The sequence below is a fragment of the Elgaria multicarinata genome, chromosome 3 (assembly GCF_023053635.1).
Source record: "Elgaria multicarinata webbii isolate HBS135686 ecotype San Diego chromosome 3, rElgMul1.1.pri, whole genome shotgun sequence".
NCBI lineage: Eukaryota > Metazoa > Chordata > Lepidosauria > Squamata > Anguidae > Elgaria > Elgaria multicarinata.
In genome coordinates this window covers 173,522,505-173,537,878 of record NC_086173.1, presented here as the reverse complement: position 1 = coordinate 173,537,878, position 15,374 = coordinate 173,522,505, and the positions used below count along the sequence as shown (strand labels likewise).

Genomic DNA, 15,374 nt, shown 5'->3' with positions numbered 1-15,374 from the left:
CTTTGGGAAATTTAAAACACAGAGAAATGATTACAATGTTGGGATTATTGTAAACATGTAAAATGCATTGTTACAGGTGAAATGTAATGAAATGTAAATTTTTATTTCTGTAGTTAAAAAATGAAAGGGTGTTGGGGATATTTTTATCCACAGAAGAAAGAAAAGGACTTTAAAGAGTTAAATGTGACCTTGGCAAATATTGTCTCGGCCAGGAGGAGTCCAGATCGGAGCAGTTTTCTGGTCTACGTGCAAGACTTGTAAAAGAGACAATTGGTTAATTGAGCCAAGGGGAAAATGTATGTTTAAAGACATCTTGTTGACAGGTTTTTGTTAGGTTGCTGTCAGGTTGTTACCATTATTATTTTGTTGTAAATATGACCACATTTTGTAAAGTAATTATCTATTATCAGTAAAAGTTTCTTACTGATAAACCAGACGTGAGTACTTGATTTATTCCATTAAGTAAGATTTCAAAGCTAGCAACCAGTGTGCTTTTAGTACCTCACAGTCAGCACGCACTCTGCAAAATTAATCAATAACCCCGACACATTCATCTGGTTTCTCCCCTGTGTGAATTCTTTGATGACGAGTGAAGTGTGTCCTTGTTTTGACACACTTTCCACAGACTGCACATTTGTTTCATTTCTCTCCTGTGTGAAAACTACTACTAGTAGTAGTAGTAGTAGTAGTAACCCGCCTCTCCCTCTGGATCGAGGTGGGGCACAACACAAATGCAAACACCATAAAATACATATAATTGATCAAAACATTTCAAACCAACACGTCATTAGAAGCAGCACATCATTAAAAGGCATCTGAAAATTCAACTGGGTAGCCCTGCTGGAACAGATCAGTCTTTATGGCTTTCTTAAATGCAAAGTGAGGTGTGATTTATGACTGAAGCGCTTTCCACAGTGCACATTCATATTTTCTCCCCTCTGTGAATTCTTTGATGAGAAGTGAGGTGTATCTTCTAACTGAAGCGCTTTCAACAGTCTACACATTCACATGGTTTCTCCCCCAGTGTGAATACTTTGATGACGAGTGACGTGTGACTTATTACTGAAGCGCTTTTCACAGTCTACACATTCATATGGTTTCTCCCCCGTGTGAATAATTTGATAAGTGAGGTTTGCCCTGTGACTGAAGTGCTGTCCACACTCTGCACATTCATATGGTTTCTCCCCTGTGTTTTCTTTGATGAGAAGTGAGATTTTTCTTCTGACTGAAGCGCTGTCCACATTCTGCACATTCAAATGGTTTCTCCCCTGTGTGAATTCTTTGATGAGAAGTGAGGTGTGTGCTCCGACTGAAGCGCTTTCCACAGTCTGCACATTCATATGGTTTCTCCCCTGTGTGAATTCTTTGATGAGAAGTGAGGTGTGTGCTCCGCTTGAAGCACTTTCCACAGTCTGCACATTCATATGGTTTCTCCCCCGTGTGAATACTTTGATGAGAAGTGAGGTTTGCCTTGTGACTGAAGCGTTTTCCACACTCTGCACATTCATATGATTTCTCCCCTGTGTGAATTCTTTGATGAGAAGTGAGTTGTGTGCTCTGTATGAAGCACTTTCCACAGTCTGCACATTCATATGGTTTCTCCCCTGTGTGAATTCTTTGATGAAAAGTGAGGTCTGTGCTCCATCTGAAGCGCTTTCCACAGTCTGCACATTCATATGGTTTCTCCCCCGTGTGAATTCTTTGATGAGAAGTGAGTTGTGTGCTCCATCTGAAGAACTTTCCGCAGTCTGTACATTCATATGGTTTCTCCCCTGTGTGAATTCTTTGATGAGAAGTGAGGCCTGAACTCTGACTGAAGTGCTTTCCACACTCTGCACATTCATATGGTTTCACCCCTGTGTGAATTCTTTGATGGGAAGTGAGGCTTGAACTCTGCCTGAAGTGCTTTCCACACTCTGCACATTCATATGGTTTCTCCCCCGTGTGAATACTTTGATGGGAAGTGAGGGTTGTGCTCCGCCTGAAGTGCTTTCCACAGTCTGCACATTCATATGGTTTCTCCCCTGTGTGAATTCTTTGATGAGAAGTGACTCTTGTGTTCTGACTGAAGCGCTTTCCACACTTTGCACATTCATATGGTTTTCCCCCTATGTGACTTGTCTGATGACAACTAAGGTGTGTGCTTCTAGTGAAGCTCTTTCCACATTCCAAGCATTTTAATGAGTTGTCATCTTTGTGAGTTTTACAATGGCTTTTAAGACTTGATTGAGAATCAAAGCTTGTCCTACGCACAGAATACTGATTTATTTCCATTCGTTCAGCTACGTTTTCCTGTACTGGGGTTTCACTGTGGCCATGAAAAGCAGAGGGTTTACTGGTCATCTTGTGCATTGCTCTTGTTCTTATTCTCTCCTGGTCCATCAGATCTAAGCTTGTGGCGACCAAACAAGAAAGAGATCTTGGGGTTGGTGTGGACAGTTTGATGAAAAGGCCCACCCAGTGTGCGGCCGCTGTAAAGAAGGCAAACTCCATGGTAAGAAAAGGAATTGAGAATAAAACGGCCAGTATCGTACTGCCCAGTATCATACAAACCTATGGTGCAACCACGCTTAGGATACTGTGCACAGTTCTGGTCACCACACCTAAAAAAGGATATTATAGGGCTGGAAAAAGTGCAGATAAGGGCAACTAAAATGATGAAGGGGCTGCAGCATCTCCCCTACGAGGGAAGGTTACAACAACTGGGATTGTTCAGCTTGGGATAAAGGAGGCTAAGGGGAGACCTGATAGAGGTGTGGAGAATGTGGACAGGGAGACATTTTTCTCCTCTCTCAAAATGCTAGAACCCAGTGGGGTCATCCCATGCAACTGATGGGTGGGAGACTCAGGAAAAATAAAAAGGACTTCTTCACACAGTGCATAGTTAAATTAAGGAACTCACTACCACAAGATGTAGTGATGGCCAGCAATTCAGATGGCTTTAAAAGGGGGTTGGATAAATTCCTGGAGGCAAAGGCTATCCATGGTTACTAGCCATGATGGTTGTGTGCTATCTCCAGCACTTGAGGCAATAACCCGGGTGCACCAGTTGCTGGGGAACATGGGTGGGAGGGTGCACCATGTCCTGGTTGGCCACTATGTGAAGAGGGCTGGAATAGACAGACCTGACTGGTTTGATTGCTGACTGTTGTCAGCCGCCCAGTGACCTCATTTGGCTTCCCAACTCCAAGAAGAGCAGAAGCAGAGAAGGGCTGCTGGCCCAGCTAAACTAGAAGCTAGAAAAGAAAGCCAGCTCCCAGAGAGCGAGCGAACAGGAAGAGCTAACAGGAGTTTGACAGGGGGAGTTCAGCAAACGAGGGCTCTAACCAAAAAAAAAGTGTTTCCTTCTCTTAAGATGTACTCATATAGTTGTGCACCTCTAGAGAGGTCAGGACAAAGCACAGGCAATTCCATTATAATCAGAAAGGGAAAAAGCGAAGCAGAAACAGACAATATGGATGGAAATGAGTCCCTAGCGGTGGTGACCTGCAAAGGGTGTGCAATGTTCGTGTTCCTGCCTGAGGTCGACATGGCGGGCACCTGCAACCAGTGCAAGCTGGTGGCAGTTTTGGAAGAAAAAGTGAGAGGACTTGAGAGGCGAGTGTCCACCCTCCAAGGAATAAGAGAAGACGAGGAGTTCTTAGACAGAACAGTGGAACTGCAACAGCAACAAGAAGCACAAGAGATTGAAGAGCAGCAGCCAACGGGAGCAGAAGTGGAAGATGCTGAGGGGAGGAAAGCCAAATGTAGAGGAAACACCCTGGAAAAGAGTGACAGTTAGGAGCAGAAGAACTAGAAGGCATTCCGCACCGGTGGAAGCATTAGAGTTAAGCAACCGCTTTCAGCTACTGGAGACTGAGACTGGCGGACAGTCTGCAGAGGAAGAATTACAGGGGACACCATGCAACAGTGAACAAGAAGGCTAAAGCTGAGAATGAACTGAGATTAGATGTCCAGATTCCAGCCGGACATCAGGAAAAACTTTCTGACTGTTTGAACAGTACGACAATGGAACCAGTTACGTAGGGAAGTTGTGAGCTCTCCCATACTAGAGGCATTCAAGAGGCAGCTGGACAACGATGTGTCAGGGATGCTTTAGGGTGGATTCCTGCATTGAGCGGGGTTGGACTGGATGGCCTCGTAGGCCCCTTCCAACTCTACTATTCTATGATTCTATGACCCACAGTCTGATCCAGCATCAGGGCAATTATTAAGCCCTGCAGCCTGGAGTCTTTTCTTTCTATTTTTTTAAATATTTTTTAAATTGCTTTTCCACATTAATTAAACATACATCATTACAATAAAAGAAAACAACAACAACAACATACTACATACATGTTGAGTAAATGTTGATTACATATATATTGAATAGATAGTAACTATAAAATATCACATCGTAACATAATCATAATCATTCTTAACATATAAGTGCACCCCCCCACCTCGGGATCTATTCCTGATTCCAAAATCTCATACTCTCTTCTCCTGGCGGTTTCCCACTTCCCTTAAAAAACACAAATATTAGGAACTGTTTCCAAATTCCTTCAAACTAATTCATTTTAGTTATACCTTTCCTCCACTTAATATTACAAGTCAATTTATCTTTAATAGCTATATCCCAAACTTCTTTATACCATTCTTCAATAGAGTATTCTCCTTGAATCTTCCAGTTCCTAGCTACCATCAATCGTGCTGCAGTCAGCAAACGCGATATCAATTCTTTAATTTCTTTCCCACATTTTAAATCTTCAAATAGTGACAGTAATGCAATTTTTGGTGTTTGTTCTATCTTCAGTCCCACTATTTCTTCAATTTCCAAAAACACCATCTTCCATAATCTTTGTACATATTTGCATTCCCACCACATATGTAAATACGTTCCTTTCCCCCCACAACCTCTCCAACAGTTTGCTGAATGCTGACTATTAATCTTATTCAATCTAATCGGGGTTAGGTATCACCTCCACAAAATTTTAAAATAGTTATCTTTTATTCTCACTGACATACTTCTCAACACTCTTTGTTTCCAGAGTCCCTCCCAGCTCTGTCGTCCTATTTGTACCTTCAAATCAGCACCATGTACATTGATGGTGCTATATAAATAAATAATAATAATAAATCTGTCTCCCATACCAATTTTCCTGAACTATCCACCAGCCCTTTCTCCAGCAATATTTTATATATTTCACTCATTAACCCTTTTAATACTGAACTTCCTCCCTTATTTTTTTTCCTTACATTTTTCCCTTTTAATTATTAATTCCTCAAACTTCGTCATTTCTCTACAATCTCTATTTTGTCTAATCCACTTTTTATTCCACTGTTCTAATTGCCTATAATCTAACCAAGTTAATTTTTTCTCTTTTAAAACCTCTTCCATATCTTCTCTTGTATTTATTTCTCTCAACCAATCCTTTAACTTCATTTTATTTTTCTCTATTAATATTTTACTTAATCTGCCCTTCAGTTCCTCTGGGAAATTCTTTAACATTATTACTGGTGACAAAGGGGAGCCGCTCGGAAGCAGCTCCCCTTTAAATTTACTCCAGATTTCCCAGTGAGACCTCAGGAGCGGATTACCTATACTTTCAACCCATTTTCTCCCTCCTTCCCTAAAAAAAACATTTTCCAATCTCATCTCTACATTACTTGTGGTTTTGTCCTCCATCCAATCTAGATCTCCTACTCCTATAATTGCTTCTACAATATGCCTTAATCTGTTTGCTACATAATATAATTTTATATTTGGGAGACCCATTCCACCGTTCTTTTGACTTAAATACCAATTATTCTTATTTACCCTCGCTTTCTTATCTCCATTACAATAATTGTTTATAATATTTTGCCAACTTTTTATCTCTAACTCTGAAATTTTTATTGGTAACATCCTAAACACAAAATTAATCTTTGCTAAAATCTTCATTTTTATTAATGCTATTCTTCCAAACCAGGATAAATTTAATCTTTTATATTTTTCCAATTTTACTAAAACCTCTTTTTTTAAACTTAATTAAATTTTCCTTCTCTAAATTAGCTAAATTTTTTGTAATTTTGATTCCCAAATATCTAATCTGTTCCTTAACTCTCATTTCTATTCCCTTCCGTTCCCATTCCTTTTCTTCCTTTTTAGTATAATTAAACAAAATCATCTCTGATTTGGACCAGTTTATTCTTAATCCAATAGCTTCTTCAAATTCTCTCAATTGTTGTTTAATTCTATCTATCTTTCCTATTGGATTCTTGATAGTTAATAGGGTATCATCCGCAAACATATTCAATTTTATTTATTTTTACACCACCAATTCCTTCTATCTCTCCATCATCTTTTAATGCATTCGCCAATACTTCCATAACCATTACAAAGAGGACCGGCGAGAGCAGACATCCTTGTCTTGTGCCTCTGGCTAGTCGTATCTTATCAGTGAGTCCGTCGTTTACCACCACTACAGCTGTATTTTGGGAATATAACTGTTCTATTATCATTTTAAATTTATTTCCAAATCCCATTTTATCTAAAATAATCTTTAGTGCCTGCCAGCTCACACAATCAAAAGCCTTAAAGATATCCAGTGCCAAAATTCCTGCCTTAATCTTAGATATTTTTATCTCATGTATTGCATTTAAAACTCTTCCCACTAAATTGTGCATCTGTCTACCCACCACAAATCCACATTGGTCTTCTCCTATATATTCAGCTATAAAGTTGTTTAACCGTTTCACCAAAATAGATGAAAATTTTTTAGCATCTTGATTTATTAGTGAAATAGGTCTATATGAATCAGGGACAGTCAAATCTTTATCTGGTTTCGGAATTAATATTATTAATGAATGTTCCCATGATTCTGGTATCTTCTCTCCTTGCAATATAGCATTATAAAGTTTCAATAATTTCGTTACTAAAAACTCTTTGAAGACCTTATAATATTCTGATCCTAGACCATCTGCTCCCGGTGATTTACCCACTTTCAAATTATCTATTACTTCTTCAACTTCTCTTTGAGTTATTACCTTTTCCATTAGCTCTTTATGTTTTGTTTTTATTCCCTTCTTTATATACCTTTCTATGTAATCCTCCAACTTCTTTTTTTGGATATCTTTTCCCTTATATAGTTCTTGATAAAATTCCTGAATTTTTTTTTATTTTATCCTTCATTGTATGACAATAATTCCCTTGTTTATCCTTCAATGCTCCTATCCCATTTCTCGCTTTTTCCTTTTGTGTGAGTCTGGTAAGCAATCTAGAATTTCTATTACTGTTTTCAAAATACTCCCTTTTCATATAAATTATGTTTTTCTGAACCTGTTCTATATTTATATTCTCTAACTCCTTTTTCTTAGCTTGTATTTCTATTAATTTATATTTATTTTTACCCTGCCAATATTCTTCCTCCAAACTCCTAATCTCTGTCTCTAACTTCTCCTGCTCTGCATATTGTTGTCTTTTTAAATTACACATTTCTCTAATGCAAATTCCTCTTGCTACAGCCTTCATGGTGTCCCAAACCACCGACCCTTCCGTTCCTCCCTTTTCATTAATTTCCCAGGACTCTGACAATTCCCTTTGAATTTTTTCTACCACTTTATTATATTTCAATATTTTTGTATTCAAGTTCCACCTATACGCTTCTTTGTAATTCTTCTTAACTGTAAACTCTAAACTTAACAATGCGTGATCTGTTACCTTTATTACCCCCATTTCCATTTTACAAAGTTGCAAACTCTTTCGAGACAAATATATAGTCTATCCTAGAGTATGTATGATGAACTGGGGAATAATATGAGAACCCAGGCTTTGCCCCGTTAAGTAAACGCCAACAATCCACATAATCATTTTCTTTTACTAATTTATTCATTATAGTGATATTATTTCTCTTTTCAATGTTAGTGGGGTTTGACCTGTCCCATCTATTATCCATAACCATATTAAAGTCCCCAGCTAAGATAACATACTCCTTTTTAAATTCTTCTATTTCTTTAAATAATTTTATAAAAAACTCTCTATGGCTCTCATTTGGGGCATAAACATTAACTAATGTATATACTTTTCCTTCAATTTGGCCTTTTATCATAAGGTATCTACCACTATGATCCTTCTTTATAGTTTCTAATATAAATCCACTTTTTTTTTAAATCAAAGTAGCCACTCCATTTTTTTTGAAGTCCCCAATGACTTTTCATAATAAACTGACCACTTTGTCCTTATCTGATTTGTGTTCTCGAACCCCTGATGTGTTTCTTGCAACATAATAATGTCAGATCTCTCTTTATTTAACATTTGTTCAATTCTCCTCCTTTTCACGACTGCCCCCAAACCTTTAACATTGAGCGTTGATACTTTTATTTTATCCATAATCACCCTTTTGATATCTCTTCCGATCCCTTGTGCTCTGTAACTCAAATTCACATACATAAAGACACAAATACCATAAAAAAACCTCAAATCCCTTACTCCAACCCACTCCTTCCCCCCTACCCCCCACCCCACCCCCACCTCTCCCCCCCCCAAATCCCTGTAAGTCTATCACTCCGGCCATCTACTTTAAGGGGGAGGGGGGGAGGCAGTGCTTCACCTGGCCAGCAAGGTCTCTATATTTTAACAATTCTGTCTACAATTATCTCATAATGCATTTATCAATTCTATTACATCCCAGATGCCCCAGCCTCACTTCCCTCCCCGCCTGTTTCAGTCAAACTAGCATCATCATACAGACCCAAGCTCTTCAGCAGCTCCTTGTCCTGATCCAAAGAGGTTACTCTGTGCTGCCTCTCACCATATGTAAATCTTAAAAATATAGGTAACCCCAAGTGTATTTTATTGCTTTTTTCACTAATATTTCCGTTATCAGCTTAACACTACGTCTCCAATTAAGTGTATGCTGACAAAGATCGTTGTAAATTTGCACTGTTTTGCCTTTATATTGTAGCAGGGCCATGGATCTCAATTTCTTCATAACTTGCTCTTTCTTGTAGTAATTGCCAAATTTTACCAGAATGTCTCTAGTCGCTCCCTTGTAGTTTTGTTCCCCCACTCTATGAATTCTATCCAAATCACAGTCCTCTATTTCCAAATCAGGCATCATATCTTTGAACCATTGCAGAATTATGTCTCTCAAATCTTCTCCTGGTGATTGAATCAGATGTTTGATACGAACTGATGAACGACGATTGTAATCTTCTAATTGGATCAGCCTTAATTCATGGTCCTGGAATTGGACATTAGAGCTTTTTTCATAAACATCCTGTCTTTTCTCCAACAAATTTGCTCCTGCCTCCAAATTTTTTATGCTCTTAACGTTCTGAGCAATCTTATCAGCCAACACTGCCATTCGTTTATCTGATCTCTCAGCCTGTTGATCGATTCTTTTGAAAATAGTATCATTATTTTCTACTATGAAGCTTTTGATTTCAGCCATGGTGGCTGGCTCCTTGCCAATTGGTGCCTTGCCACCTTCCGCCATTTTAGGGTCTGCCGCCGCTGTCTCCGTCTCTCCCTGCACTTCTTCCGAAGCCAACTTCTCAAGGCGGGGGAGGTTATGATTACTAGGTCTTTTCCTTGACCAGGTAACTTTTGCAAATTCTGTTTTTATTTTATTTTTTAATGTTCGACATAGGGCATAAATATCTTTCTTAATGTCCAGGATTGATCATAGCAGTCTCTTCCTTGCCCGGACTGCTTTTATCTCTCTGTAATTCCCGGTAATTAACAACTCTTTCTTCTTCAGTAAGGAGTGAGATTCACCATAAATCAAGTCAGCATTCGCTGGGAGAATCAACAGTAGCAAACAGTTTATTTTTAGTCTCTTACTCTCCACTCCAAATGCTGCTTTAAACTTCCCCACTCCTTACAAATCTCTTTCTTAGTGTCCCGGATTAATCAACACCGTCTCTCCTTCCCTACCGGGCTATATTTATCTCTCTGTAGTTCCCGGTGAAACAACTCTTTCTTCTCCCGTAAGGAGTGAGATTCACCATAAATCAAGTCAGCGTTCGCTGTAAGAGCTTCTAATCATAACAAACTCACTCTCACTCTGAAACGCTGCTTTGCCAGCTGTAACTACGTCGATTTCCCCACTCCTTATATCATTTCCAGTTTCACAAATATCAACAACACCGACAGTTAGCATTCATAGTCCTTTTCCATCGTATTCCTTTGAGATTTATGCCCTTTCAAAAGAGATAATTGACTTTTCCGGTGTGGCCAGTTAGAACTTCAAGAAACTCTTACCAGCTCCATGGCCGCCAAGCTCCGCCCCCATCTTTACTTTCTAAATAGACATAGGATTGCAGTCTTAGTCAATAAAAATAGATACATCTTGTTAGATTGGAAGATTGGCAGAACGTGCTAAAATCAGTTTGTTGCATTTGTGAAGAATATATTATCACCAACTAGGGAAAGACAGAGCCTTACCCAGAGAGGCCACGATCCCACAGATCTCCTCCGTGACTTCCTGATGCAGAGCTCTCTGGTCCGGATCCAGCAGCGCCCACTCCTCCTCCGTGAAAGACACAGACAGCTCCTCAAAGCTCACCAGACCCTGAAAGGGAAACGTTTCCTCCTCAGAGAGAGCATGAAGATTACACACAAGCGAAATCCAGAACAGCAGGTGAGCGGAATGGTGATGATTCTCAGCCGCTCTACAGGCTCCGTTCTAAACACCCCCGAAAAGATGGGGGGGAATCTCATGAAACATTCCTGAGGGCCACTCAAAGCCATTCAACACAGCCGCTTTGACAGAAGCAAAGAGGAAAGCGATGTGTTCTGTCCCAGGGAGGTGAGCAGAGCCCAGAGACCCCCAGGCCGCCCCTCGCCCTTCTCCCCCTACCTCATGGGGTCCCATGGCCTCCGTTCCCCCTTCGCCACCAGAAAGAGATGATGGGGTACCGACTGCCGGCATCATGATTTCACCTGTGGGAGACAAATTTATTTATTTATTTATTGCATTTCTATACCGCCCAATAGCCGGAGCTCTCTGGGCGGTTCACAAAAATTAAAAACATTCAAAGTATAAAATAACAGTATCAAACCATAATATAAAATACAATATAAAAGCTCAACCAGATAAAAACAGCAGCAATGCAAAATTACAAATTCAAAATACCAACTCAAAATTTATTTATAGACTGTTAAAATGCTGGGAGAATAAAAAGGTCTTCGCCTGGCGTCTAAAAGCATATAATGTAGGTGCCAAGCGAACCTCCTTAGAGAGCTCATTCCACAGCCGGGGTGCCACAGCAGAGAAGGCCCTCCTCCTGGTAGCCCCCTGCCTCACTTCCTTTGGCAGGGGCTTGTGGAGAAAGACCCCTGAGGATGATCTTAGGGTCCGGGCAGGTACATATGGGAGGAGGCGTTCCTTCGGTTAGCCTGGCCCCAAGCCGTTTAGGGCTTTAAATGTTAATACCAGCACTTTGAATCGGGCCCGGAACTGGACTGGCAGCCAATGAAGCTGGAAAAGGACTGGCGTAATGTATTTGTATCAGTTGATGTTTCCGGACCATTTTCAAAGACAGCCCTACGTATAACGAGAGGTTATCAGAGCATGGATAACTGTAGCTAGGCTATCTCTGTCCAGATAAGGGCGCAGTTGGTATATCAGCCTAAGCTGATAAAAGGTGCTCTTTGCCACTGAGTTCACCTGTGCCTCAAGTGACAGTTCTGGATCCAAGAGCACCCCCAAACTACGGACCCGATCCTTTAGGGAGAGTGCAACCCCGTCCAGGACAGGGCAAACATCACCTTGCCGGACAGATGAACCACCCGCTAACAGTACCTCCGTCTTGTCTGGATTGAGTCTCAGTTTGTTGGCCCTCATCCAGTCCATTACCAAGCCCAGGCACTGGTTCAGAACAGCCACTGCCTCACCTGGGTTTGATGAAAAGGATAGGTAGAGCTGGGTATCATCCACATATTGATGACATATCAGTCCACATCTCTGGATAACCTCCCCCAGCAGCTTCATGTATATGTTAAACAGCATAGGGGATAAGATAGAGCCCTGTGGAACCCCCATGGATTAGGAGCCACGGCACAGAGCAATAATCCCCCAGCACCACCTTCTGGAATCGGCCATACAAGTAGGAGCGGAACCACTGCAACGCAGTACCTCCAACTCCCAGCTCAGACAACCTATCCAGAAGGATACCATGGTCGATGGTATCGAAAGCCGCTGAGAGGTCCAGGAGAACCAACAGGGTCGCACTCCCCCTGTCTCTCTCCCGACAGAGGTCATCCCACAGGGCAACCAAGGCAGTTTCCATTGCAAAACCAGGCCAGAAACTCTATTGAAATGGATCGAGATAATCCGTTTCATTCAAGAGTGCCTGGAGTTGTCCTGCAACCACCCGCTCAAGCACCTTGCCCAGGAAGGGGATATTAGCCACCGGCCTGTAGCTGTTAACATCCTCCGGGTCCAGGTTAGGCTTTTTCAGGAGTGGTCTAATTACCGACTAATTACAAGGACGGTAGGAAGCCCAGGGCGTCCAGATGAAACGATGCACGTCCTGACAGGGAAAATGGCATTACAACCTCCGCTGTTTACGCTCAGGTGTTTGAATTTCTCTTGTGTGAAAACTCACATCTCTCCCCATTTAGGTTCTTACCCAGAAACGACTATACAGGTTTCCATGTAGCATGTCTTCACACACTGAAAAGAAACACCTTTTCTGAACTCTAAGGAAGGTTTAATTTAAGTGTCCCTCCCCCAACAACCAAAAACATCTAGAGGAACTTAAAAGGGTGCCATAGATTTTGGGCACATTCCGGAGAGGGAAACCGAGTCGAAATAGGCCTCCTTGATCCTCACCCTGCACGGGGGCTCCTCCGCCAGCCTCCTCAACGATCCTTCTTCGCTCCGAACTGCGTCTGCATGGAGCCTTCTCTGTCCCAGAGAAATCAACGCTCAATTTTGCAAGCCGGCCCTGCTCCTGAAACAGCAATGAGGATCCAAGACATGCAATGGGGAGAAGGATTAGAGAAGGAAGAATACTGGAGGCAAAGGCCTTGGACTATTATGAATCCGTTTTAGTATATCCTCCCTCACGTGCTTTTTCCTTTCAAACTACCAGGATAAAAGCCTCTCACCTGCTCGACCTCCTGGTATTGGAATTGCTGGAAATGCCGGCTCTGTACATCTGGGTAGGGCGTCTCTTCTCCAGGACACGGAATAATGGGCACGAGTTACAGGAAACCAGATTTCAGCTGGACATCAGGAAACACTTCCTGACTGTTAGAGCAGTACGACAATGGAATCAGTGACCTAGGGAGGTTGTGGGCTCTCCCACACTGGAGTCATTCAAGTGGCAGCTGGACAACCATCTGTCAGGGATGCTTTAGGGTGGATTCCTGCATTGAGCAGGGGGTTGGACTCGATGGCCTTGTAGGCCCCTTCCAACTCTGCTATTCTATGATTCTATGATAGAATAGTAGAGTTGAAAGGGGCCCCTTAAGGCCATTGAGTCCATTCCCCTGCTCAGTGCAGGAATCCACCCTAAATCATCCCTGTCAGATGGTTGTCCAGCTGCCTCTTGAAGGCCTCTAGTATGGGAGAGCCCACAACCTCCCTAGGTCACTGGTTCCATTGTCGTACTGCTCTAACACTCAGGAAGCTTTTCCTGGGCAGGATCTACACTACTGCTTTAAAACAATTCATAACAATAGTGACAACAGTTGGGGCTGTCGTGAAATTTTAGCTGGTTCTTTTACTATGCTCATAGGTATAGGAAAATGGCCTATCATCCTTAGCTATAGTTCATAAAGTTCATGGCTTCCTGTTCTTTAAAAACATATTTTTAATGCTGCAATTGCTTTTGCTTTTAGAGTTAAGTTGATGCTGAAACTATATGACAGAATAGGCGTTGTCCATGCCGGCAGTCAGAGGGTAGAAGATGTCTGCAAAGCAAGATAACTAAGAAAATAACAGACAGATGTTTTTCTCCCCTGTAACTGTGACGATGCAGTATCTTCTAGTCAGAGAAGCACTCAAACTCTGTACATGCCTAAATGCTTGGCTTCTCATAGGTTGCTGTGTTGCAGAGCTGTATTACGTATTATGATTGGTGTATTATGATTGGTGGGAAAGTTCTGCGATGGTATCTAAGGAGAACTGACCCTATAAATATGTTAACCTTTCCTGAAATTATTGTGCAGTTTCCTCAGACTGCCACCTTGCAGCGCTGCTCGGAATAAACTTTCTAAGGAGAGAGAAATTGTGTCTTGAGAGTTTGTGACCACCACTCAGCGAACACAGGAACCTGAGGTTTTGGGTTCCACCACAGGGCCCAGGACACACCCCATATACAGTACTGCAAATGTTTTCAAATTGTCATATCCTGCTTGGTGTAGAACTGTCCCTGATGTCCAGCCGGAATCTGGCTTCCTGTCACTTGGGCCCATTATTCCTGAGTTTATATATATAATTACATGATCATTTTAAAGGTCTCCTGTTTTGTACTTGTTAACTGTGCGGGCGTCATCTAGCAGAGGCAGGAGAGAGGGGCGGAACGGCACTAGGAGCACGTTGATAAAGTGGGGAAAGGCCTCTGTATTCCCTCTAACGGAGCAAAGAAATATGCATTAAAAATCAATTGAAGGGGATTTTGGAAAAAAGAAAAGCCATCCCACCAGCTAGAAGGCGGAAGGAAGAAGACCCCACCGCTGGATGAACGGCCGAGGATTTCCTGACTTCAGAGCTCATGAGCACATGTCCTGGCCAGCCTTTGTTAGCAAGGAGATTTAGATTCAGAGAGGGGTTGTTTCCTTTTGTGCTTTAAACCGCCCTCCTTCCCTCAATCCTTCACCAATGTTCTGGAAATGTTCAAGGTCTGTAAAACCGACATTTCTTTCTGGTACGTGTAAATTTCAGCAGGATTGATGAGGCATTTTGGATTTTATGAACGCCCACAATAACTGCTTTGTAATGGTGGATTGCAGTATCCCCTCCCCGCCCTGAGCTGCACAGACCCTGCAGCGTCCCTGTAAAGGCGAAAGACCCTCAATTCCGCTCACAAGAAAGAGCTGCGGTGCTGGAAGGGCCCCAGAGCAGATCCAAGCCTCACCTGGGGCCGTGCCCTGGTCCCACCTTGGCCATCTGTGGCTTCCAAGCAACCCCCAAACCTTGTGTGCCAAAGAAACCCCTCGAATCCGTTGGCTGTGCTTTGTTGGGGTCCCCACCCCACCCCCCAGTTCCTTCTTCCCCACCTACTTTTCACGAGGCCAACTCTGTCTTTCCTTTCCACAGCTTTCTCAATGCTTCAGGTTCTCGGGAAAGAATCTGCCCCCCCAACCCTCATCCCCAAACAGCCTCCGCTGCATCTTTCCCAACATTTCGGATGCTTAAAGCCCCCCTCCCCCCCCTCCAGATCCAAAGGGGCCTCCTGGC

The 15,374-nt window shown here is 42.2% G+C and overlaps 1 pseudogene; it reads right to left on the bottom strand.

The window, feature by feature from the left end:
• Positions 1-570: 570 nt before the first annotated feature.
• Positions 571-15,374, bottom strand: part of LOC134396387 (zinc finger protein 883-like) — a 49,404-nt pseudogene continuing 34,600 nt past the window's right edge.